General features: G+C 34.3%; 1 protein-coding gene across 1 annotated transcript in view; it reads left to right on the top strand.

Annotated features, from left to right (window-relative positions):
- The first annotated feature begins 10769 nt into the window (after positions 1-10769).
- LOC106673761 (potassium channel subfamily T member 2) overlaps positions 10770-26421 on the top strand; it is a 454961-nt gene continuing 439309 nt past the window's right edge. Inside the window, exon 1 of the mRNA XM_024225474.1 lies at positions 10770-10917. The gene's annotated coding sequence lies outside the window, so the exon portion shown is untranslated. The remainder of the gene's footprint in view (positions 10918-26421) is intronic.

Raw genomic sequence — 26421 nt, 5'->3', positions numbered from 1 at the left:
GTTATTTGTATATCTCGAGGCTCTCCAGTATGTTTAGTTTTCGTCCTTTCTGTGCGTTGTGTATTAATGTCATACTTGTTTCTATTGTGTTTGGTTCGTGGTTGTAGTGTATTAAGTGTGTGGCGTAATTTATTTTCCGTCATTGTCTCTGAAGGATCTAAGATGTTCTTTGAATCGATCTCTTAGTTTCCTTCCAGTCTGTCCGATGTAAGTGTATCCGCATTGACATGTGATGCTATAAACACCGTTGTTGTCAAGCGGGTTAGTTGTGTCTATGTTTCTTTGTAGTAGTTTACCTGTGTTATTGTTGGCCCTTAGTGCTGTTTTCAGTCCGAGTTTGTTGAACAGATTTGTTAGTTTGTAGGTTTGTTTTCCTGTGTATGTGAATGTTTTCCATTTGTTGTTGATTTGGGTTTCGTTGTTTTGTTTTGTTTTTTAGAAGTTTCTGTATGGTGTTTGTTTTGTAACCGTTTTTTATTGCAATGTTTGTTATTGTTTGCAGTTCTTTGTTGTACTTTTCGGTGTTGAGTGTGATTGTTTTTAGTCTGTGTATCATGTGTCGTTTGTGTTGGTGTGGGTGGTTGGATTGTGCATTTATTATATTGTCTGTAGCAGTGGGTTTTCTGTGTATTTTGAAGTCGATTTTGTTATTGGTTCTGGTGAGTGTTAAGTCCAAGAAGTTGATGCTGTTGTTGTTTTCGGTTTCTATAGTGAACGTAATGTTTTTGTGTATTGTGTTGAGGTCTCTGAGTCTGTTTTCTAGGGAAGAGTTGTTTGTGATGGCTAGTATGTCGTCGACGTATCTAAATAGATGGAGTATTCCGTTTTTCGTCATTATTTCTGGGAAGTGATTTTCTTCGAGGTTTTGGAGAAATACTTCTGAGAGAATGGCTGATGTTGTGTTCCCCATCCCTAGACCGTCTTTTGGGTGTATATGTCATTGTTGAATTTGAAGTAGTTTTGTTCCGTGGTTAGTCTAGTGAGTTGTGTAAGTTGTGTCGCGTATTCTTTGCCGCAGTTTTTGTGTAGAGTGCTTGTTATTTTCTTATTCTGTTTATTTCACTTTTTCTTGTACGTTTTATCCTTTAGTCATAATCATCATCATACGAAAAACTAAACCTAATATAACTTCGTCATTCATAATTCAATTGTAATTTTTTGGTCTATAAATTATTGTAATCGTTTTCATGAAAATCATCCTTCAACTGCCGTAAAAGAAAATAGCGATTTAATAACAAAAAAATTAAATTCACTAATTTCGTGGGCCGCTTGACCAAATAATATATTACAATTAATTAAGGTTTTTAGTTGAGATAAAAAAGTCAATGGCACGAGCGGGATTCGAACCCACGATCTTCAGCTAGATACGCCGCTGCTTTACCACTTGAGCTATCGTGACCTCGATCCACTCGGACACTAACTTCCCATCTCAACCCCACCTTTTGAATTTTCCCTCCTGTTTACAAGACATTTGAAAAATGGCAAAAAAATATCTATTTGATAAGTTCTTTATCGTATAATGAGGGCAGAAATTCTAGATATCGCTTGTAAATTATGTATTATAAAGAAATAATTGGAAATATTCATTATCTTCAAGTGACCACAAAAGACAGTAATCAAATTTCTCGAAATGTCACAAATTGGTCTCACTTTCCACTATGAAACGAAGAACCTGTAGAGCTCTTCTCAGCGATATGTTATCTGTTTTATTATATATGCTTAATATATGCTTATATGTTTAAAAGAGTAAATGCCGTCAGTTCCTTAATTATATAATTCTAGCCGTTTAACGTAAAGCTGGATATTGTTTATAGAGATATTCCTGAACCTAAACTTAATCTATCCAACGGCGAGATGAAGTGCTTTGTCATGTTTATTGATGACAGTATAATATATTGTGTATTATACTTTTTGAAAAGGAAATATACAATTAATTCGTAGAATAAAAGAAAATGGTTGAAAAGCAAACTAACAGAAAAACTAAGTCTCTCCTATGAGACAATGGGTCTGAAAAATTGTAACAAGAATTACGATAAATGCCTTTTTGAAGGATCACAGATAATAAAGCAATAACCAGGGAATTCCAAAAAGAAGAACATTAAAATATACATGTGTACAGAGTTGAGACTATGTGACTATCGCAGTCCAACGACAAGTCGTGCTGGAGACTCACCTACAACGGCTCTTGTCAGACCTCGGTCTTATGCAGCCACTGGGGTTGGGCTCGAGGGGCTATCACAGCTAGGTCAATTCAGCCTTCAAAGCAATCAGTTCCTAAATACAAACCCAATCACAGACTCACTCTGAAATAGATACTTTCTTATTTACATATCACTCAGTGAGGTGGAGTACTTGATATTCCTTATGTCATATTCTAATTATCACAACACATATGACATTAATCATATCTTTCATCATTCTTTACCTTGATAAATACATCCTCCATTACTCTTGACCCCTATTTAAGAAAATTCAGTATATTTTACTTACAACGACTTGTCACACTTGTGTCTATTGAATCTATTGTTTGTTTGATTGCCAAGTTGAGATAACAACATGGATTCTGATTTATATATCTCACCAGTTTGAACTTCCGAAAAACCCCAAAATCCAGCAATACACCGTGTTGGAGATATCTATTCCTCTTTTGAACTGAAACAATACTGCTCGGTGGTTTCCATGACATGGCTCAGTCCGTCTTTGACTACAGTCCTGGTAACATTGGAGTCTGACGAGGCAACATCCTGGTTCCATACTTTATTCAATATGTACTACTGACATCTTTGCCGTAGGAAATTGTAAACTTAGATGAATTTGTATGAAGTAACTTGAAAAAAAATTTCAAAAATTAATTAAAAACTGCTTAAAAACTGCGGTTACGTGATATATCTAATTTTACCATTAAAAATTAAAAACATAGTCAAATATAGTTTAATTTAAGACCTAATTTAGCCCAAGATTAGGAGCGCAAACCATGGGGGAAATATTGAACTTGTTCATTGCAAAAAATAAAAAGGTTGTTGAGTTCATTATACAAACATTATCAGTATAATTAATTAAGGTTTTTAGTTGAGATGAAAAAAGTTAATGGCACGAGAGTGATTCGAACCCACGACCTTCGGCTAGATACGCCGCTGCTCTACCACCTGAGCTATCGTGACCTCGATCCACTCGGACATCAACTCCCCATCTCAACCTCACCTTTTGAGTTTTCCCTCCTTTTGCCATTTTTCAACTCATAAGGTGGGGTTGAGAAAGGGAGTTGATGTCCGAGTGGATCGAGGTCACGATAGCTCAGGTGGTCGAGCAGCGGCGTATCAAGCCGAAGGTCGTGGGTTCGAATCCCTCTCATGCCATTAACTTTTTTTCATCTCAACTAAAAACCTTAATTAATTGTCTTGTATTAATTGGTCAAGCGGACCAGGAAAATAGTGAATTATTATCAGTATGTACAAATATAAACTATATTTGTAATAATGATTAGTTGTCATATTTAATAATAGAGATATTGTTAATTATTGCATTAGACAACAGTATACTTTATTTATAATTCAATAGTTTTCGTAGTCCGCTTGACCAATTAATATCTTTCAATTAATTAAGGTTTTTAGTTGAGATAAAAAAGTTAGTGTCAAGAGCGGGATTCGAACCCACGATCTTCGGCGAAATAATAAACCGATTCAGTTTTAATACAATAATTCACAAAGAAAAGGGCAAAGTGCTTTTTTTTCTTTTAGAACTCTCCGGTTTGGAGTTGCTACAGTGTTTACCCTTTGGCAAATCCATTAAAAGCAGCCCGAATAAAGTTTGTTACTTAATTAATCTCTTCCAGAGGTGCAAATAAGTGTATTGTAATTTCAATCCATCCATTAAATTTAGAGTTGTAACCAATAGAAGTATCTGTAACAATATAATAACCAGATTTTATTCATTACGTTCGAGTCCACATAGCGTAATATTTTACCATACCTTTCAGAATATTCAACTTATGCAATTATAAGTTTACGTTAGCTATGAATATATCTACCTACATCAATTTAAACCTTTGAGTCCTATTTGAGTGCAAACGTAAATGTATTTTGAACTTTTGTTTTACATATTCACAATATATTTTTTTTATTTTAGAACATCATGGTAATTAAACATTTATCGTAAATTTTAATTGAATTAAAATATTTTAGACGGCGCAAAGGATATGTAAAGAGAAAAAATCAGAAACTTTGTATACTTTCGTTAATTATTTATTTCATTCGAAAACAATTTCAGGAACTTTGCAAACTGTCGTTTATTATTTATTTCTCAGTTCCTAACATTATTGCAAATAGATGTCCGTTTCTCTCTCAAGTTTATTTTTTCCTTCGTCTAAAGAATTTTACACGTATGTCATCACTTTTTGATGGACATAGAAAATCAGAAATTCTTGTTCGACTGTACATTTCTTAAAGTATAGTTTTCAATTTCTTTTATTTTATTGTTTTAAATGAAAATAAATCACAAATTGTTGCTCGTCTGTTAATGTCCTGAAGATCAGTTGTAAATTTATTTTAATAAAAAAAATAAAAAATTCTTGGTCGTCTGTTAATTTCTTGAAGGCGTTTTTAATTTTTTAATTTTTATTTTTTAAATTAAACAAATTAATTTTTTTGCTCGTCTGTTAATTTCATGAATACTAGTTTTCAATTTCTTCTTTTATTTTTTTAAATTAAAATAAATCAAAAATTCTTGCTCTGTTAATTTCTTGAAAACTAGTTATCAAATTGTATTGTTTTTTTTAAATTAAAATTATTTTATTTTATTTTTTGTAGCATAAAAATCAAAAATCTATGCTCGTCTGTTATTTTCTTGAAGGCTTGTTACAAATTCTTTTCTTTTAGTTTTTGTAATTAATAAATCACAAATTTATGCACGTCTGTTAATTTCTTGAAGGCTAGTTTTCGAATTCTTTTATTTTTGTAAATACAAAATCAAAAATTCTTACTCGTTTGTTAACTTCTTGCAGGCTAGTTTTCAAATTTTTTTATTTTGTTTTATTTTTTGTAATTAAAAAATCAAAAATTTATGCACGTCTGTTAATTTCTTGAAGGCTAGTTTTCAATTTCTTTTATTTTTGTAATTACAAAATCAAAAATTCTTAATTCTTGGTCGTTTGTTAACTTGTTTCAGGCGTTTTCAAATTATTTTATTTTATTTTTGTAATTAAAAAATCAAAAATTTATGCACGTCTGTTAATTTCTTGAAGGCTAGTTTTCAAATTCTTTTATTTTTGTAATTACAAAATCAAAAATTCTTAATTCTTGGTCGTTTGTTAACTTGTTTCAGGCTAGTTTTCAAATTATTTTATTTTATTTTTTGTAATTAAAAAATCAAAAATTCTTGCTCGTCTATTAATTTCTTGAAGGCTAGTTTTCAAATTCTTTTCTTTTGATTTTTTCCTATATTTTTCGGCAAAAAAGTTTAATAACCTTAATAGTTTAATAGTCCATTGGAGTGTTTTTTGTCAACTTTCGCATACTGTCCGGTCTACGTGCTCTGGCAGGTTTCATGTCCTTCTCTTAATTGCTTTTTCGGAGTCTTTCAACATCCAGTTTTCTGGCGAGTCCCGTAGCTTTTACTGCAATCTGCAGAGTGTACAATCATTTATTGTTATTTACTATTTTCAGAATGGAACGTAATAATAAAGATTTCAATGTAGGAATTGAATATGTAAATTCTGTTAAATTTTTTTAAGTTCAAATTTACATATTTTTCAAACATCTGTCAATCGATGAAATGGCTGGTAAATGACCTGACAGTGCGTACAGAGAATGTAATTACATTTAACATTCATATTTAGTTACAGTAATCTGAAATAACTTGGCAAAATATAGCAAGCAATATAATGAACTTCTATTTTCCAATGACCTACTAGATTTTAATTTGTAAAGATGTATCAAAAGTGCGATTTGTTACAGGTTTTTATCTAAACTTATACAAATGTTTATTTAAAAATAAGTACTCGTCTTAACTTATGACATTAATTTATTCAGATGATATGATTAAACGAGACGATCTTTATACAATTAAGGTTAAGTTTTTCGGTTTTAAAAGATAAAAAAAAGAACAAGAAATAGGTGAAAAGTCAAAAGAGCGAGATAATGACTGTTTTGGATAATACATAACTTTTCATTCCGGTTTATTGATTTTGTAGGCAATCTGACATGAAATACGTAACTTAACTTTTTTTTGCAGAATATTATTTCAGAAGCAGATGGTTTTATGTATAATTAATATTTTATATATAATTAAGTTTTAAATAAATAACTGCAATAATCAGTTCTTTATTCCAAAAAACTATAACCGTTGCTTTTAAAATTTCAACTGTTTGACCTGCGGGGGAAGCGCCCAGAAATACTTCCCACTGCGGAGATTCCTGTCTCTGAATGAATGTGTGAGTGTAATTTAGTAGCGTGAAAGGTAGTTTACTCAATTACCCCGAGGAATATCGAGTACTTTGGGGTATTGAGAATGTAGTCTGGTGTGTAAATGTAATTTATAAGCGTGAATGGAGAGACTCATCCTCAATTATGGAATATCGAGTACTCTAGTGTTGAGTGAATGAATGTGCGAATGTAATTTATTAGCGTGAATGAAGGGGTTTATCCCCAATTACACCGAGCAATATCGAATAATCTGAGGTAGTGTGCATGTAGTCTTGAGTGGAAGTGTGATTTATAAGCGTGAATGGAGAGACTCATCTTCAATTACCGAGTAAATCGAGTACTCTGGAGTTGAGTGAATGAATGTGAGAATGTAATTTATTAGCGTGAATGAAGAGGTTTGTTCCCAGTTATCCCGAGGAATGTCGAGTTCTCTGGGGTAGTGTGAATGTAGTCTGGTGTGTGAATGTAATTTATTAGCTTGAATGGAAGGATTTATTCCAAATTAGGAAAATCGAGTACTGTTGGGAATTCTAACCAGACTATCATGTTTCTGTGTTTGTATATATTTGTGTTTGTTATTTATCCTATTTTATCCACAATCGACGAGGTCCTGAAGTATAAAGAGGCTTGTAATAGGACAAAGAAACGAGAAAGTTGGCTATCGTTTAATCTCAAAATATCCAACTCAGCTGGAGAAGCAAAAAAATGAAATTAGTATGATTAATACACGAGAAAGATAAGAAAAGAAATGTAAAGCTATGTAATCTAGGGCTGGCGATGTCAAATGTTTGCCGGCCCTAAAACTTAAACTGTTGTAGTCGTTGTGGAGACGGGTTTAATGTCAAAATAATGGCGGTAAAGATTTCTTTCTTTTTTCCTGTCCCGTTTTAAGAGAATTCCTTATGAAACGATTTCTGCCGGCCAGACTGAAGGATTTTCATTTACGTTAAACAACAAACCGGATAAATTTTGAATATTTTATTATTAGACTTTCACTGTAATAAAACAGTAATTACTTTCTAAAAAAATAATTTTCTGCTTTCATTTAATATTGCTTTAACCATTCATGTCAGTTCATTCATGTGGGCAAATTGTTTGGCAAGTTGAACTCCTTCAAAGTAAGATAGGACTTTTAATAAATTATAACAAAAATATTATGGGTTTTTATTCCTTATTGTTCGTAGATCATAGTTTTTATACGCCGGCTTAATTTTTTAAATTAAAGTTGAAAAAAAAGTTTAGCTTGCTCATTTCAATTTCATGCCTATTGAATGTTTTATGTTATGTATGTACGTTTTAGGTATTCATTATTAAAGGATTAAACAAATAAATGCATAACTTACTATGAATTTCTAATAACTTAATTTGAATTTCTTCGCTTAATTTGATATTTTTATTACATTTGAACAAAATTAAGCCTAAACGTCCGTTTTTAAGTGCAGCATTTGGATTTCAGTGTCAGAAGTATTGACTATTTTTTTCACTCAAGAGCACTCTGGATCTGTATGATCTTGAAGAAAAAAGCAATTCAGTTGTTACTGACAAGCTCTCGCCTTTTCTAAAGTCATCATCAGGCCAAAACAATCGTAAACATATTGAAATATCTAGATTTTATACAGGCGATCTCAAATTTTTCTTAAGACCGACTCAGTCCTAATATTGGCAAGGAACATGCTTTTAGTATTTAAGTCAATTATTAACCTTTCTTCCTAGTTATTATGGAAAATAAACAACCAATCCAAGTGTCCGGTTTGTGTCTTTGCGGGCATTTTCGTAGTAGATCAGTTAATAGTCGAGCAGGAAAAACTATACAAAATACGAAATTTATGGGATTTGGCTGGAAATTTAGTAAGCTTTCCGACTTTTCTCTCTATTTTGGCTGATTTTCCATTCCTCTTCAAAATTTTTGAAGTATAAGACAAAATAAAGTGGTTGCGACCTAATGCATTAGAACAGCATTCCGGCTATTTTCAAAAAATCATATCTCCGGTTTTGTAGGACCGAATTTTAATAACTCAGTGGTCATTTTTCTCGTCTAAAAATCCAGCTTAAAAAATAAGTGAAAATGGAGGGGGTCTTATTTAAAATTAAGGATTTCAATTCGATTTATGACGAATCGAGGTCGGCAAAAATAAATCGACCTTACATGAACAAACTACATGAAAAAAGTAGGGGAGTCTCAATTCATACTCTTTTCCTATCTAGAACCACAAAGAAAAAAATGGGGTGGGCGCATTAGCTTGGACACCCTGTATAAAATCAAAATCATTTTATTGAAATATTTACCTTCATTTTCTACACATTTTTTTCAACGCGTGACCAACTTTTTTACGACTAAACTGAAGAATTCTGCGCTTTGAAATGAAACAAAATCTGAAAACGCTTTTTGGACTTGAACATTTTCAAAAAAAATTTTTTTTGACGAAGTTGTCTAAATTTCTTAACAGGTGAACATCGTATTCAAGCTCTTACAGTTTGTTTACTGTATGTTTTTTCGTGGAGGAGTACAGGATCATTCCGATTTACCAGTGCAGGTTGTTTTTTGAGTAATTTTTTTATGCATTTCGTCAATTTCCTTACAGTACGATGTAGAGGTATGGTATCATTTCTAGGCAAAACGGAGTTGTGAATATTTCCGGCCATGTACCACCGTACGGTCACTATCAATTTTTTTTGGGTGTAACTTTGGTTTTGGCATTTCAAAGTTTAACTACTGCCCTGACCGACGCCGATTGTCATATGCAATCCATTTTTCATCGCAAGTGATTATTCTCTCAAGAAAAGACTCGGTTTTTTTGCCTGGCGGGCAAACTCATGTCTGAAGGCGCTTTAACTGCTGTCGCTCAGTGAGCTCATGAGTGACCCATAGATCAAACTTTTCGACTTTTCCTATGTTCTTTAATGGTCTTGACATGGTAGTTTTCTTCCACATGAAGCTTAAAGTCATCGTTGTCGATTCAAGTCGGAGGTCTTCCGCGGGGCTCGTTTTCCAATCGGTATTCTCTTCCGAAAAGTTAGCAAACCAACGGCGAATGGTCCAAACGCCTTACTGATGTTTCTTGATACCACAGCTTCCGAATGAACCGAGTTTAAACTCATAAAGAAATATTACAAAAATCGCCTGTTTCCATGTTCAGATTTGGAAGTATACTAAAAAGATTACAATAGATTGGGGAGTTTATCATTATAAACAGCCGATTAATAACTGCTTAATTATAATATAAAAATGATTGGAAGTAATCAATAGAAATCCGCTATATCCTTTCTGAATTTATAACACTATAAAATCGGACATTTTATGTGATACAACCCAATAGATGACGTTCTGAACCAACCGAACGTCAAAAGCAACTTTGATTTGTCTGTCTATTGAAAATTTTCATATAATATAAGCCTAGTAAAAAATTATTCTTTCTAAGGTCTTGTTTGAGATAAAAAGTCAGTGTCACCAGCGGGAATCGAACCCACGACCTTCTGCTAAATACACCGCTGCTCTATAACTTGAGCTATCGTGACTTCGATCCTCTCGGACAACAAATCTCCATCTCAACCTACAACCGTCCCCTCTTTTTCAACCAAGACCTTAGAAAGAATAATTGATTGAAAGAAGTAACTTGGTCAATTTACTACGAAAACGTAAATGGACTAGTAAAAAATGTCGAATCCAAAGAATTTTTGATAATTATATTTGCTTAAGTGTTCAACTATCATCATTTTTTTCAACCTGAAACACGTTTTATCCTTATTTTGCATTTTTATTGACGCGTTTCTATTCTATTTTATTTAGGAATGGATTTATTAAATAAAAATAATATTTAAACAAAATTAGAATTTTTTGTGATTATTAAAAAAAGTGATTGTTTGGAGATCACAGTGTGATACACAAGGTTTAGAAAGACATTTTCTTTATTGTGCCAACGTTTCGATCTTTATTTAGATCATCATCAGGCCCTGGGATTTACAAACATTGATTACAGTATACAAATACATGTGAGATGTGAAAATGAATTTATACATTGATTTATACAACAAAATTTTAGGTTTAATCAAAGTATTTGTCATCCAAATAATCATTAATTACCGGTCGCTAAATAGTACACATTAGAAAAGTGAAAAATGGTTATTGTTTTTCCACCCAGTGCGATAATTTCATACTTCATCGTTATTAGTATTAATCATTTTATTGTACATTGCAGTATACTTAAATTTTTCTCAACACCTTTTCATCCGGGGTACTTTTTATTCAGGGAAAATCGTACGAAGTATTCTTGCTTCTTTCATGCATGTACAATGAGGATGGCTTAAGTTGTGAAAGGGGGCGCTAGGTGGGGTTGGACCAGGGTAGAGAGAGCCCTGCTTCTCGTGCCAACCCCCAGCAGACAGCAGTATTCGCCGGCTGCTCAAACTGTCCAGTGTTCCTCCCGCCCATGTGTTGTGTTTACTACCTGTGCTTGCCTCTGCTCTACACTATCACAGTACTTACTCGTCTACTTCTCACGTATTTTCTTCTTTCCTTTATTTCCAACCTTTTTCGCTCTCTAGGATCCTGCATGGCTTGCCCCTAGACTTTTCCTGGATCAGGATACAGTTTTGCATCCTTTTGACTTCTCTTTTTCAACAACAGAATCTTATTTCTTAAAAAAGAATCGCACAATTTTGTTTCAATTTATCGCACTCTAAAATCTCTGCAAAAAAATGTATCCTGGACTATGGATTTTTATTTTTTCCCGTTTTACTTACATTAATAAAAAACAATCTTTTGCAAAGGGCAAAAATCTGCTGTGATTTTGAAATTTTGTCAACATCCTACTTTGCACACAGAAAATCTTCAGAAAAAACAATAGAAAAGTTCAAAATGTATGCGAATGTTTAAAAACAGCTTCGCCTGCCAATACACCCTATGGGGGTGGAGCATCGAATAAGCTTCGTTTTATACAGATGCTCACTAGCCAACAGTTTCAAAAATTGAAGATGAACAGAAAAAGCTAAGACATAACGCTCCGAAGAATGATCACAATATCGTGCAGCAATAATAAAAAAACCGCAATCTAGCAAATCCTTGAATTAACAATTGGTCTCCCTTTTCTAATCAATCAAGAGTTGCACAATTTTAAAAAATTGTCTTTCGTACTTGTTTTAATAAGGGAATTTTCAAGATATTCGGTTTTGTTCGAATGTCATTAAACCAGGCTTATAAAGGAAAAACGCTTTCGTACAGCTTTCCCTGTAAATTTTCTCTTGTATGTTCTATTTACAAACTCTGTTTATGTTTAAAAAAATTATAGTGTTGTTTGCAATTCTGAACGTAGAAGATAATATTCTAAACCTTTTCGATTACATGCAAAACTACATTGCTTAAAATAAACACTTAAATTGGTTTTACCTTGATAGGGGCTGTCAATAAAGCTTTGGAAAGGGGTGATTAATGGAGTTATTTCTCATTAACTAACAAGAACTTAGCTGATGCTATAATAGCTCGGGCTGCTTGGAGGGGTGGAACACCTGGATATTCAAAATATTACCATTTCTATCGATCGTCCATTATTGTCGAAATGAAAAATTGTGTTTTTACAATCAATATTTGGTTTTTGTTCTGATCCTTTGGGGGGAAAAAAGTTAAAAAGAGTGAGACATTTTATATTATTTAAACTAAAGTTCAGGGGTCAAGCCACCAGGGGAACTCTTGGAATCGAAACCGATGAGTGGGCAATACGAGTATTGAGACAACATTGTCCTATTCGTTCATATCTGCTATATTGGTAACATTTATTGCGGTAGCTTACAGAAAAACAAAAAAGAGAAAAATTGACCAACATTTCGATTCAGAATAAAACAAATCTTTAGAACTTCATACGCCATGAGAACGAAATAGGCATAGAAACACATTGACTTTTGAAAAATTAAATTTCGAATTAGATCTAACTAAACCTAGTCATAATCAGGTATAGTTATTATTTTTAATAAATTATAAAAAGTAAATCCTTAAAAATACTTTCAATGTCCCAAAGGAATTATTTTTCTTTCTTCCAAATTCGCATTATCACTGATTTTTACATATAATTATATTTCAGCTGCTATTGATATTTTCGTTCTTTCGCAACATTCATCTTTTTGTAATAAAACTACAAATATAGACATTCACATCATTCTACATTGTATTATAGAAAAAATATTTATATAAATCAACATCGTAATAAGTTGTTTGTTTATACGAGACATTTCTTTATATCATATCATTCGTTACGTTCAAATTTGAAAAAAAAATTACGGTTCATAAAAAAAAGCATATTATAATGCAGATTGACCAAGTGGTAGATTTCGCCCACTCTAATTTGTTAATAGTGTAAATTATTAAATATTGGGTTGTCCGGAAAATAATGCAGGATTTTGGTATTAAACAAAAAAAAGAAACTAGTTACTTTAAAGCAATGTTCTTTAATCAAAATAATTTCCCATACTCTCAATACATTTCTCCCAACGTGTTGGTAACTTATTAATNATGAGTAATCCTGTAAACGTAAACAGAATATTTTATATAGATTTTTTTTAATGAAAACTTAAAATCCTGCATTATTTTCCGGACAACCCAATAGTTACACACTCTTTACGAAGAAACTGAGTGTATTTATATGCTTATTAATCGCCTTATCCCTGACTTTTCAATATTCAAATATATTGTATCGATATGGTGTTAGTAATTAGATCTTGTTTTCCCTCATTGTAAACCTAAAAAGTTAAAGCCTGAATGTTCAAGGACGAAATTCTATGAAAAACATTAGTTTATATAAGACAGAAATTGACAAAAGAATCGAGTCAGGCAAAAATAATCAGACCATTTTTATTGAATTATGTTAAGATGATAATTAAACTTAACTAGCTAGTCTTAATTGCAATGGATTCAAGAAGTATTACTTTACATTTTTTATTTGTGAAAGCAAGAAGGCGTTACAAAAAAAATTTCTGTTCAAAGCGGAGAGGTGTCCGATGACCACTTGAAGTTTATCGACTCATAAAATTACATAGTTCTGTAGCAACAATTAAAAATTTTTGGACTAATAGTTTTATAATAAAACAGGTTTCCACACAATTTACAGAAACTGCGAGAAGATCGTGTTGAAGAGAGTGTTTAAAAAATGTTTAATTTTTGTTCATTTATTATTACTAACGTGAAATAAGCACAATGCGTAGTTACCCATGTACGATCGATAGATAAAATTGAACCAGGTCAAAACATTTTTTTTAATGTTTTAAAATAAACTGAATTGTAATTTAACAACGTTAACGTTGAAATTTAGCTCTCTGGACGCTTTATGTGTTTAATTATTAACATGACAATGTTGGCTAGTTTAATAATTAAACGTAGTATGGTAGCGGAGTGGTTGGCTCTTAACATTAAAAATAATTAAATCTCCTCACCTCAGAGCACTACCGATGGAGAGGATCTAAGCCTAAAAGAAGGATTATCCTCACCTGATTAAGAAGGCCATGCAAGATTAACACATGGACACTTCGTTTAAGCCTAAGCCCGCGTTTGTAGAAAAAGGTTGCACCGATGTGTCTCACCTAAATGAACGGTTCAATTCTTTGGCTCCATACACAGGGCGTCTTGGAATGCCAGGCGAAATAAGAATCTTGCTTGAATCTGGGTCCCGTGTTGATTTTTGGAGGAAAAGGTTTTTTTTTTTTTTTTTTNTTGACGTTATGAACTATGCATATTAGCCATGTGACAATTCGTATTTGTGTGTTCAAATTTGGGGGGGGGGTTATTGTGAAAAAAGGGCCAGAGGCGACGGTGGGAATCGAACCCACGACCGCGGCGTGAGAGTCTCTCATGCTAACCACTCGGCTACCGCGGTCTGAAAAGGGGTTGTTCTAACGCAAACATTACTTCAGTTTTGTGTCCCTAGTGTGTGTTGAGCGTGAATGTGTAGTGTGAGATATGGTGTTAGTAATTAGATCTTGTTTTCCCTCATTCAGGGTAAAATATTATGCCATCGACCTTAGATCTATAATAGTTGTAGAGAGTGATGAAGGAATATCGAGTTCGCTACCATCCTACCTGAATGAGTGGAAGAGTGTGTGTCTGAAAGGGTTTGGATTTAGTAACTGATTGCGTATGGGGCTGAAAAGATTGAGTTGTTGATAGCCCCCGGTGAAATTGTACGAGCCGAGACCAGCAGAAAATTAAATAAAAAAAGAGGAAAATCAGTTCAGAATTTCAGTTCCCATAAATAGAAACATCTTCTGCAAGTGTACGATGTTATTAAATTATACAAACTATTGAGATCTACTAACATAAAATAAATAATGTTTAGTAAACCTGACCAAATATTTGTCTTTCAATAGAAACATTTCCATAACAAATCACACTGTATCGATATGAGCCAGTTTACGGTTATCATGAACCAATTGCACAGAACAAAAAAGAAATGTTATAAATTTTGTTCGGATTTTGTTTTATGGAATAGCAGGTTTCATAATATTTGATGGAAAAAATATGATGTTTTTCTAATACTATCTTGTAATTTTCTGCATAACTCTTGACTTGTATTTGCTTTAAAACCATAAACGAAGAAAAATTTACTAAGCCTGAATGTCACTATGTTTGACAGATATGATATCAAATTTACAACACACAAAAAAACGGATATACAATATAAAAAACGTACTCAGTCATACTTTTTTCCAAAGTACATAAAACTAAGCTCAAACGGGGGAAAAGGAAGAGAATGAGAAAAAGAGAGAAAGAAAGAGAGAGAAAGAGAGAGAGAGAGAGAGAGATTTCGAATGGTTGATCTAGTTTCTAATAAAAGAAAGTATAAGTAAAAAATACGGCGCTTGAGGCCACAGTTCAGTAAGGCCGCGACGCCATGATGGTTAGTATGACATGAATGCACTTTTGTTCGCAGTACTTTCAGAAGATGAAAAATAAATTATTATTAACAGATGTTTTTGTTAATTACAATTTATTTGTGAAAATAAATAGAAAGAGAGAAAGTTTCTATTGTACGTCAAACTTTACACGTATGAGGGCTTGAAGTGATTTGAGACGGTGGTGGCTTTGCCACCTAGTTTACACTGACTCCCTCAGCGTGACACTTCAATCGTGCTAGGTTTTGCGTTACTTTCACGTTGCGCTCTCATTGGAGCGATACCATCAACTGGAGCGTATCGGCAAAACGGTGGTTGTTGTGGCGTACCTGAACACACAGGTCTGGACGGTGACGAAAAGGTGGACGAAGCAGATGAGGCTGGGACGTCCGAACAATTGAAATTTACCATCGCGATCCGGACATTTGTCGGAACTGCGTCGTTTCTCACTGACACTTAGTTTTAGACCCCCGCTTACCCGGCTGTAGAGAAAGGTCGCCTTATATTTCTTTGTGCGGTACAATTCCTTGGTTCCATTCAGAGAATGTGCAGAAATGCCACTCGACATGAGTCGTGGTCCAGCACGGTAGCAAAAACCTGGGTGCCGTCGAACTTTGGGAGAAAACAGTGTAGTTTTATTGTAGATAGTACTGATAGTATTTCAAGCGTGTGTTGAGAGGGAATGTATTTATTAGCGTAAATGTGTAGTGTGACAATGTCGATGGCCGAATACTGAATACCCGTTCGACCATCAGTTATGTTATTAATCTAATACATGCAAGAATATCGAGTAATCCACTACCCAAATGAGTGAATGGTATGGAGATAAGTAATAATGTAGTATTTAAGAGCGAGTGACATTGTGAATAGGGATGGTTTTGGAAACTAAATACGTAGGGGTCTTAAAAGACTTAGCTGTTGGTTGTCCACGGTGCCCAACCTCCTCGGATGGATGGTTAAGACAGGGGTCTGACCCCAGACTGCCAACACCCGAGGTAGGTGATTCTTGAGGCCTGCCGGTAATTTATTGTAAAACAAAAGCTGGAATTGCCGATGGAATGCGAGAAGTGATAAGTTCCACTCTGTACACGAATACGAAATTTTGAGCTTGTATAAATCATTAATCAGTAACGTTTTCACCTTAATGTTTTCATTAAATCCTTGGTATTTCTCTCCTATCGCTATTATAGAAAAATACGTGATTATAAAGAAGGAAGGGCAGAGCTCCTGCGACGTTTTGGTACAAGTTTGGGAACGTGGAAAGCTTTCTGTGTTATGTGGCATGCTTCTTGGATTATTGTTAATAATTTAACAACTGGACATTCTGAGGTAATAAAAAAAGGTTAGCTCGTTAAAAACAAAAGAAAGTGACAATAAGGAAAAACGATGCGTGAAAGGAAACAAAACATTCATTGAAACATACAAAATAGTAAATAGAATTGTTTGAATGATAGAAGAAGGAATACATGGTAGAATAAGAACTAAAATTTGTCAAAAGTAATGAAAATGAAACATTAAAAACTAAAAGTTTTATCTTCATATGTTGGCATGACTCCGGAAAAAGATGTACCACAACTCCAAGATGAAACAACAATAAGGTTTATTTAATATGCATTCAATTATTATTGCAGTTTTGACATTTTTTCTTCTTTAATTTGACCAGTCTTCTTGTCACTAGCCGATAGTATAGAGATATTTGTCCAATAATCACTTATGTCAGCTGGAAAACGACGTCCTCCAAGTTTTGATGAAGGGTTTTGTGAACGTTTATCAACACCTGCCAGTTCGCTTATCAGTTCGTTTGTCGCGGGATTGAAAAGCGGTCGTTTGAACATCGGCACAACCCAACCCCGGTTAATGAGCGAGAAATGACAAAAGTTAGACGTCATAAAATTATAACAACCATTCAAGTGTTATACGTAACAAGCTGGCGGTTGCACGTCTGTAATACGTAACGTCAATGAAAGGCGGTTTAAGGCCACGCCTATCCCCATACACGCTCCCTCTGCACCCTCATTCAGTTCGTCTAACTTCTATTTCTCCTATCTAACCCCAACCAAAGTCCTCGAGGCCATAACCAAATCCCACTCCAAGGCCATTGGAGTTGATGGCATCCCTATCCATTTTCTTAAACTCTGCCTCCCAATATTACTACCTGTTATACTTCACAATTCACATCTATAACTACTCACTCCAAAACTCTGTTTTTTCGACAGCCTGGCAAAAAGCCCTTGTCCACCTGTCAATAAACCCCCCAACCCATCCTCCCTTGCAGACTACCGTCCGATTTCCATCCTCTCAAACCTGTCCAAGCGCCTAGAAAGATTAGTCCAAGCAAATGTCTCCAGGCACCTTGAACAGTCCCATCTTCTCAACCTCCTCCAATCTGGCTTCCGCCAAGGTTATTCCACCCAATCAAAGCTAACCAAACTTACCAGTGACCTCCACTTAGCAATGGACCAACGGAGAGTTATTATACTTGCTCTTCTTGATTTTTCAAAAGCCTTCGATTCTGTCCCTCACTCTTCTCTCGTCTCTAAAGTCGAATCTTCTTCCTTCTCCGCCAGCACCATCCGTTGGTTCCACTCCTACCTTACCAATCGCCACTAAGCTGATTCCCTTCCCAATGGCCTTACCTCCTCACTTTTTCCCTCTAAAATGTGGGGTGACCCAAGGCTCTAGCATCTCTCCTATCCTTTTTTCCATTTATATCAATGACCTGCCCGACTCCATCATCCAGTCGATGACTTCCAAATATACATATCCGTCCACCCTTCCGATCTTCACTCGGCCATTCTCAAGACCCAAAAAGACCTGAACTCCATCAACGAATGGGCACATAAAAATTCCCTAGGCCTCAATCCGTCCAAATCCACCGCCATGATTATCGGGTTCTGGCAACTCCTCAATTCGCTCCCCAGCTTTCCACCGCTCATGCTAAATAACCATCCCATTCCATTCTGCTCCTCGGTTAATAACCTAGGAGTAGTCTTTCACCAAAACCTTTCCTGGCGTTCTCACATTTCCCAAATGTCCCGCCATTGCATTGCCTCCCTCAGCCTGTTTCGTCTGACCTGGCTTTTCTTACCTTTCTCCACCAGCAAACTCCTTGTATCTCCCCTTATACTTCCCTTCTTCGATTATAGCTGTGTGGCATACGGTGGTCTCTCGGAGGGGGGGGGACGCGCGATTGAAGCGTATAACGAATTGTTGTGTAAGATTTGTGTACGGCACCCCACGGGGATCCCTGGTGTCGGGGTTGTATTCCCAACTTTCCTGGCTTTTCCCTTCCTTCCGTGCACAGTATTTCCTGGGTTGCTTTCTTTTCCAGTCCATCCACACTCGTTACACACGCTCATCCCCAATCGACTTTATCCTTCCGCAACATACAACCCATACCTTCGAAAGATCCTTTCTGATCCGAGCCCCTAAACTCTGGAACTCCCTTCCCCTTTCTATTCGTCACGCTGCCTCCTTTTCTTCCTTTAAATCCGACCTATATAATCACTTCCTCTCCATCCAAGCAGAGACCTCACGTTAACATTTGATATTTTTGTTTAATATTCTTGTAATTTTCTCTTCTGGCCTGCTTTACTGGTATACATTGTGGCAAGATTTCTATCACTTTTTACTTTTAATTTCATAGAAGGAACTCCCTTTATTTATTTCATGTAAATTATTCTTAGGGGACACCAGTAATTATTTTTCTTCTTCTTCTTAAAACTCATTAAAGCATGTCTACCTTTTATCCTTTCAGTCCTTCTACATATCTACGATTTACCTTTACAAAACTCATTTTTCCAATATCAGGGAAACAGGCGGTTTGCAACCTGTAAAAAAATTACTAATCCCACCTCGCCTAATGATTTCAGTCCAATATCTGTCCGCTCTAACCTAGCTAAACCGCTTGAGAAATTAGTCCATTTACAAATTCTTCTTATTTATAAAACTCAAATTTCCTTATCCCCTCCAATCTGGTTTACGTCCTAGCTGACACAACCCGCTGACGTAAAAATGTCGACTGAAATATAGAAGGCGATTGACCAACGTAACAATACAATTCTGGTTCTCCTGGACTTTTTTAAAGCCTTTGATACATTGAGATCGTAAGAGCCCATCACTTCTGGAGTGCCTCATGGGTCAAGTGCTGCTTCTCTTTTCTGTCGTTACACTAACGACTTTCCCAATTCCCGACAATATTGCTTCCACTTTCTGTATGCAGACGACGCCCAAATTTACTTTTCTTTTCCACTTGCTGACTTACATTCTGCAAGTGTAAAAATTCTGGATGACAAATTCAATTAGCTTCTTGACCACTAGAAATGGTCTTAAACTTAGATAGTTGACTTACACGTAGAAAGTGTAAGGCCTTCGTGTTTGGGTCTCGTTCTCTCGTCCAATCCTTACCTTTTACCTTCCGTTTATCATTAACGATCACCCTATTTCTTTTAGAACTTATAAATCTTGGAATAATTGAGCAGACTTTATCGTGGAAATCTTATATTTCCCAGATCTCCCGCCGTTGCTTTTCCAATCTCCGTAAGTTTCCTCGTGCCAGTCACGTTCTTCCCGTTTGTACCCAAAAACTCCTGGATGTCAGACTTAAGCGCATAATGAATTGTTTTGTACGCTTTATTTTCGGCCCTCGAAGGAGGTCCGAGGTGATTGGTATGTACTTTAGCTTGAAGTACCCTTCTCTCCGCAGGCTATACTTTCTTGGCTCCTTTCTTTACCAAACAATATCTTCCCATTTCACTTCTTATATGTATGTATATGCTATACATAACTTATATATATGTTCGTATATGTATATGATATTTTTACGTTTAGGTCTAGCTTTTCTGATCTCTACCCTCCTAACCACAGAACTACTGCTTTCATACGTACCTCCCTCATCCGTTCATCTGAAATTCCCTTCTTCACTCTAGAAGTTTCGTAAAATTAAATTTTATCTAGTATTAAAAATGTATTAAAAAAATATATTTTTTTTCAAATGATATTTTACTACAATCCATGATTTTGGTTGCTTTGAACAAAGAACATCGTATTTATATATGATAATCTCGTGTGAATCAAGATTTTTTGTTTTTCTTATACTTAGTAAACAACCCATGACCGAAAAACATCATATATGACACAAGATTGATCAGTGCGGATAAAGAATTTTGCTTTAAAATTCCGTGTATCAAGCGGTTGAGTACAATCCCTTCCATCTGGAACCCGTTATTATACTTTCAGCAATCGTATATCATGCCTACAGCTGCACGTAATGTTTACAAGGAACAATGGGAGGATTTTTCCAAAATCTTTCTGTCGCTTGTAATGATTTATTGTAAAAATCGGCCAATGGGCAAATGTACTCTGAAACTTATTTGTGAATAAGTCGACTTGCTTTAGCGATGAACCTTTGACAGATTCTGAAAACCGAATGTTACCCGGATATGCCAGACACTAAGCCTTTAGAGATTTTTCGACGGATAATCTGAAAGTAGGGACATACAAATCCTCTTGCTATTACGGGCAAGTACATAATCGAAGCTTATCTCACATCGTTTATTCCAAGCTTAAATATAAACTCCCGAACCAAAATCCACGTTTCGATCCAATTCTTCATTAACTTTTAGCAACACGTGTTTTTTGCTTTTTTTCCAATTTATAATAGCAAACAGAGTTTTAGAAGTTTTTTGGGGTTCGAAGTAAGAATAACGATGAAATTGTATAGAGTAAAATAACACATAAAATTTATTATTAATTATTGTTTTCAAAATAACATAATCTCAACCAAAAGCTCTTGTGAAGTAGATATAGAAATTTGTAACAAGTAATTTCGTAAACACTCATATGCAATAATCTGCAAAAGGTCTCTTAGATCACAGAGAGATAGCCAGACAATAAATCGAGTTCTATTCAGTGATTGCACTCATAAATCATCGATTATTTATAATCACTCTAACAGTCCGCATTCTCTGAAATGACGTCAAGGAGCCACTGTCTCTGACCGTCGAGTAGGGAAGGAAAGTTTTTGTACTAGCGGATTAGAGTGGGATTGGAGGTTAGTGTAGGACTGTTGATGCCGGATTTTGTAATAACGATTTGAAGAGAACATTTTGGTCGTCACTATCGTTCTTGATAGTGTGGCTGGATACATAGAGCCGGTGTCGACAGTGGATCCAAGGATTAATGGTTAAACATAAAGTGATTTGAAGGGTAGGTTGAATCCATATAGGTATATCCTATATTGGTTTCACTATTGCGTTGTTTATGACTGTATAAAAACAGAGGTTAGATCTGTTGACTTGTCTTTTTAAGTAATTGGTTTTGCACGGGTCAGTACTGTCATTAGAAGTCAGGTATAGGGATTCCAGGTCAGTCGCTTGTCTAAATACAGGACAAAAATGGATAACGTTTTCAGTAAGAATGGGGTGAGGTTATATTAGGAAGAAGACACACTAAACTGTGGTACAAACCGTATAAGTTTGGAATTACCCGAAAATACTGCATTAGGGTTTTGTATGATAATGCTGTTATGTTCGTAGACGGAGATTCCCATCATTCCTAAAGAGGTGTTACAGGGAGAAGTTTTAACTCCTTTATTACTTTCTCTATTTTTGTCCGATTTGCTCAACCTTTCACTAAACCTATTGGATTACCATAATATTCTTAAATTCTGCTTATTTGACAATCAAACTAAATTACACTTTTATGTTCTGAATAGACTACTATATTTTTTCTTTTGCTACTTTATTATATAGATGTACACATTTAATATAATTAGAATGTAATGTTACTCTTATTTGTGCGTCTTATTTTGTATTTGCTTTATTTACGTATTATGTTGTAATAAACCATCTTCCTCTGTATACCTTAATTGGCTATGTCAGAGAATTTATAAATAAGTGAAATAAATATTAGGAAGGAGAGTGGTGGAATGGAGGGTGAATGTTATATTTTAGTATATAACGACAACCAATGTTGAGATAAAAAAATCAGTGTCACGAGCGGGATTCGAACCCACGACCCTCTCGATTTTTATCTCAACCAATACCTTATATAAAGATTAATTAATTGAAAAACGTTATTCGGTCAATTGGACCACGATCACTGATGAATTTAATAAGTAAAATGAAGTATATCTTCGCGAAAGCTCTCCGAGGCCATTTCATTTCTCGCCGAGAATCGAATAGATAACACGACATTTTAAAAATGGCAAAAAGGAGGGAAAATTTGCAAGGTGAGGTTGAGATGGGAAGTTAGTGCCCGTGTGGATCGAATTCACTTGGGTTCGAATCCCGTTTTTCACACTGATTTTTTTATCTCAGCCAATACCTTACATAAAGATTAATTAATTGAAAAACGTTATTCGGTCAATCGGACCACGAACTCTGATGAAGTTGTATTTTAGGATTGCCATTTTTGAACCATTGTTTAAGAAAATATCGGTTTGACTGGTTTAGCTATAACTGGGTCCGTAGATCTTTACAGAAATCCTTTAAACATTAAAACAAAGTTAAATTTTACTTGAAGTTTTATTGTCCAATTAAATAAGATATTTAAAAAACAGTTAAGACTAAATAAACGCAAAATAGAAGAACGTGCGAAGTTTTATTTTTTGACAAATCAATATTCAGAAGTTTCAACTTAGCCAGCAGTAAATGCATGACAAATTATTCGATAACGCCCTGCCAACTTTCAGGTAATTAATCCATTCCTGGGAAAACGCCTGCAATGCAGTAATCAATTTTTAAATGTGTTGATATAAAATTGAACACGTACAAAAAGAGTTTTTTATAATTTAAGCACAGAATTAAAAAATTGATGTGTAACCATATAAAACATAATAAAAGGTTAATTCCACTTTTATTTAAAAAAAGGCGTCGGTGATCGCAACTGTTAAAAAGAAGCTTTATTTAAAACGGAACGTTTTGTCAGTTATTTATTATTATAGATTTTTTTAATAACATGCAATATCAGCATTTTCCAATTCGTTGGTTTCCCGTTGTTAAGTTTTTAATTCCCTTAATGGTTTCACAGATTTTTTATCCGTTTACCCTTAATGGAATTTTGGTCGGATTTACCAGCAGTATTTTTGAAAGACCAAAAAACTGGAAATAGGACCATCCAGGGGTTTGAATTCGTACGTTGGTGACAATTGTATTAGGCCCGGATAGAGGGTCTCCAAATAGATTCAGAGGGAATATATTCATCCCTTTATTTCCTTTGTACCGACGCCAAAATTTATCTTTGAAGTATTACAAGAAACAGCACAAAACTTCGTTTTCTTTTAAATAAATTACAATTTGATATGTATTGCCTCTGTAATTTTTTTATGTTAAATACATTTTATTTAATTTTTTAAAATAATATTAATTTAATGTGGAGGTAAAAATATTTTAAATCTTCAATGTTGGTTATTCTTTTTAACTAATACCCCAATTTATTTTTATGCAATGTATTTCAGTTCGTAATGCAATTCGTGCCCTCATTGACTTATGTCGGAAAAACAATGCAATTTCTTAAAAACCTAGTAAAACAACAGGACAAAAACAGCCATAAGTCAGCAACAAACCACAGGATGTTTTTGAGACAGAAAATATGAAATTCAAAATGCTAAAATTCTTAGAAAAGAAAAAATGAAAACCTATTAAATTTATTAGAAATGTACACATCACCTTAACTGAAAAAGATTTTAATATAAAAACTGACCCACAGAAAATGCATTACCAATATAAAAATATTTGAATATTATTTATAAAACTAACTTAGAAAGTAGGTGGAATACATAATAATTGTTATATTAATTTAACTTTTTTTTTACTTATTTGTACAAAGACTTTTTATTATTATGTTTCCAATAATTGATTTTATTTTTGTTATTTATTCAATGTTTTTGCATTTTATAATATTGTTGAGTATTTATTGTTTTTATTTACAGTAACTCGGGGGTGTCCTTTCTAGATGGCCCGGTTGAATTTCTCTTGAACCAATGACGCTTTCAAAAGAACAAAAAATACGTGTTCAATATTTTTTATTCTAGTTTCAAATTTTTACCACACAGCAATAGAGTCTGGGGAGATAGGTTAACAAAAATTTTCTATCTTTTGCCGCAGATTTTCAACTCAGGTTGCTGGGTTATGATTATGATGCACATTGTTTTTTAAAAGGCCCCCAATGATAGTCAAGTTGTGTTAAATTGGGTCACAACAAAGGTTGATACTGTGAACCACCTGCTGACGACAAGAGTACGAAATTCTCGGCTTTTCCTCTGCCCACGTACGAGAATTCCAACGGTTTAGTATGCCATTAGAGGTAAACGTGGATTCATCAGTCCATACGATGTGTGGAAGAACGTTTTCTTCAACCTCCCAAATCGACATTTCTGCAAGGAACGTTACACGCCCGACATAATCAGAGTCACAAAGACCCTGGACAAGATGAGAGCGAGACGGCTTAGAATTTTAAGTCCGGAGTACATTTCTAACTTTATTTTTGGAAAATCTAAAATCTTTCAACTTAGAATTTTAAGTCCGGAGTATATTTCTAACTTTATTTTTGAAAAATCTAAAATCTTTCAAAATTTCGGAAAGAGGAATTTGGATTTTAGCGAACTTACAGTAAAATATTCCGCTCCTCGTCGAAATTACGCTGCTGGGTTCTTTTTGCCATAATATTGTCAATATTTTGGCCAATTTAAAAGCAGATTATTCCATTGTTTTCTGCTTAAAAAATCTTTAAAATGCTGTGACAGGATGTATAGGGTTAGATTTGAAATTTTAAAGTTGAACTGGGCCTGAGGCACCCTTTATAATTTTTCTCCAAAAGAAGGTAAAAAATTTGAAACGAGAATAAGAAATGTTTAAGTCTTATTTTTTGTTTTTTTCATAGCGTCGTTCAACATAAATTTAGCCGGGCAATATAAAAAGGACACAATATTGATAGAATTTACTTTATATATATAACTGTGGTAAAAAGTATTCATGGCAGTTAATGCTTAACATGTTAAAATTTATTTTTCACCAAAGATTTGTATAGTTCATTGATATCTAATGATAAGTAATTCAGACTTCTTGTTTTTGTTACTATTTCATTTTTGCTAATCGGTGGCTTCAATTTAGCTAAATAGCGAGGTATCTACATAAAAAAGATTTCTTACCGTTTTTGATAAAAAGAGGTGATTATTTATGATAATATTGTAACTCTGAAGAAGAACCACAGACATGGTCTGAAATGGATTATGATCTGAAATATATTGCATAAAATAATTTGGTGTGTTTAGTTAAAAAAATAAACATTCTAGATTTAATCAATTTTATTTACAATTGTTTACGCGGAAGCGACAGGCGAAAAGCAATTTATAAAATTGAAATATAAATGCTTTGGTATAAAATATATAAAAAGCTATATTATCATATCTTGAAAATATTTGTGTTCTTATTGTTGTAGGTTGTTGTTAAAGATCATGATAAAAAATATATAAATATTACAATTATTATCAATTTTACTGACGATCTAGATTTTTTAAATGTTCCATGTTTGTTAATAAGGTGTCCCAACGCCGGGTCAGGTCAAACGCAGGAAATTGTCAGCCCCTTTCCGATCACCTTTCCACAGATTTTCCTCCCTATCCTCACTTCACCCACAGATCATATCGCTGAATTCCTTGAATTTCCTCTCCTTCTACCTCCTAAGCCCATCCACCCCACGGACGATTTTCTACCTTTCCGAAAGGAAATCTCCGGACACGTTCTTATACCCTAAAATCCTCCAAAATCTATCCAAAAAAGCAATTGTGTGCTTTACAACTATTTTCATTGTAATATTTCGCACAACCTATTTTCCCATACACTGAAAATATCATTAATAACACCAATATCAATATCACACAAATCACCCTGCGCACTACCCCCTCATAAACCAATAAGCATCCCTCCGATTTTATCCAATTTTTGAACGTCTCACCAATTTCTATATTTGGCTCTGAAAACATAATCTCTATCCATCGATTTGGATTCATATTTCTTTATTCTGCGCTGAGCCGTGCTTTTGGACGTTCAGGAAGCATTCGCCCGAATGTGGCACTCCTGGCTTCCTTTGCAAGTTAAAACGTATAACCTCACACATAGTATCTCATTCT

Source organism: Cimex lectularius, unplaced genomic scaffold, assembly GCF_000648675.2.
Source record: "Cimex lectularius strain Harlan isolate CLEC.00 unplaced genomic scaffold, Clec_2.1 scaffold6, whole genome shotgun sequence".
Lineage (NCBI taxonomy): Eukaryota > Metazoa > Arthropoda > Insecta > Hemiptera > Cimicidae > Cimex > Cimex lectularius.
Note: the sequence above shows the minus strand (reverse complement) of the source record. Positions and strands in the feature narration are given on the sequence as shown.